We start from the raw sequence: 1801 nt of genomic DNA on the forward strand, positions 1-1801 counted from the left end.
CGGTCTGCCTAGAACCCTAATCACTGATAATGGACGGCAATTTGCGGGAGCAAAATTCGCCGAATTCTATGAAGATCTAAACATCTCCCACAACTTCACATCAGTAGTCGATCCCCAAGCGAACGGCGAAGCTGAGATGACCAACAGAACCCTTTTGCAGGGGATTAAAACAAGGCTTGAAAAAGCAAAGGGAACTTGGGCGGACGAACTTTATCATGTGTTGTGGGCGTATCGAACTACCCAGAAGCTACCTACAGGGGAGACCCCTTTTGCTTTAGCCTTCGGTGTGGAAGCCGTCATCCCGATCGAGCTTAAACTCCCGTCGGCACGAGTCGTGGCGTTCGACGAACATCAAAATTCGCAAAGTCTTAGAGCCAACCTCGACCTGCTGGAAGAAAGACGGGAGATAGCTCAGGTTCGAATGGCAGCCTACAGACAGAAAGTCGCACGATATTACAACGCCCGGGTCAAGAACAATGCCTTTAGAGCGGGAGATCTAGTGCTTCGACGAGCCGCCGTCTCGCAACCTCAGGACCGAGGGAAACTCGTCCCAAACTGGGAAGGACCGTATGAAGTCAAAGAAGTAGTCTGGCCCGGAACTTATTATCTTAAGAAACTCGGTGGAGCCGACCTCTGCGACCGTAGAGCTCGAAAAACTTATGGATGTACTACCAGTAACTACGTTTTAATTGAAAATTGCATACCTATATGTCTTTGGACAATTCAAACAAACTGTATCAAAAACGAAAGGAAAACCTCGTCCCGACAAAGTGAAGGCCCGGTTCCATTTAGACCAGATGGGGGGAGAGGCCCTCAACGCCCATATGCGCCCCCACAGCCCTGTTAGGGACAGGAGGAGAACCTCGCCCTAATTTGAGCAAAGTCGAAGGCTCGGTTCCATTTAGACCGAATGGGGGAGAGGCCCTGCAACGCCCATATGCGCCCCCACAGTCCTATTAGGGACAGGAGGAGAACCTCGCCCTAATTTGAGCAAAGTCGAAGGCCCGGTTCCATTTAGATCGGATGAGGGGAGAGGCCCTGCAACGCCCATATGCACCCCCACAGCCCTGTTAGGGACAAGAGGAGAACCTCGCCCTAATTTGAGCAAAGTCGAAGGCCCGGTTCCATTTAGACCGGATGGGGAGAGAGGCCCTGCAACGCCCATATGCGCCCCCACAGCCCTGTTAGGGACAGGAGGAGAACCTCGCCCTAACTTGAGCAAAGTCGAAGGCCCGATTCCATTTAGACCGGATGGGGGAAGAGGCCCTGCAACGCCCATACATGCCCCCACAGCTCTGCTAAGGACAGGAGGAGAACCTCGCCCTAGATTGAGCGAAGTCGAAGGTCCGGACTCCTACGGGAGCCGAGCTCCGTCCGCAACTTCTACCGCAAGGAGGACTTCATCCGGACTCCTACGGGAGCCAGACTTCGCACCTTACTCTAATTGCAGGAAGACTCCGCCCGGACTCCTACGGGAGCCGGGCTCCGTCCGCGACTCCAATCACAGGGAGGATTCCATCCGGACTCCCACGGGAGCCGGGCTTCGTCACCAACTTCAACTGCTGGTGATCTTCGTCTAGACTCCCACGGGAGCCGAACTTCGCCCTGACTTCGTCTACGGGAGCCGAACTCCCGTAGCCTCGCTGAGAGCGGAGAAAAATTCCAAGCGAAAAGAAAAAGGAAGGCGATGGACCACATCAGTGACGATTGAAAAACAAACAGCGTCCAAGGTGTAGAGAACCCTATCACAGCAAGGATTGGGGCTCCCATCAGGAGTCCCAACTTTCAAGGAGGCTTTCGA

Source organism: Elaeis guineensis, chromosome 2 (assembly GCF_000442705.2).
Source record: "Elaeis guineensis isolate ETL-2024a chromosome 2, EG11, whole genome shotgun sequence".
NCBI lineage: Eukaryota > Viridiplantae > Streptophyta > Magnoliopsida > Arecales > Arecaceae > Elaeis > Elaeis guineensis.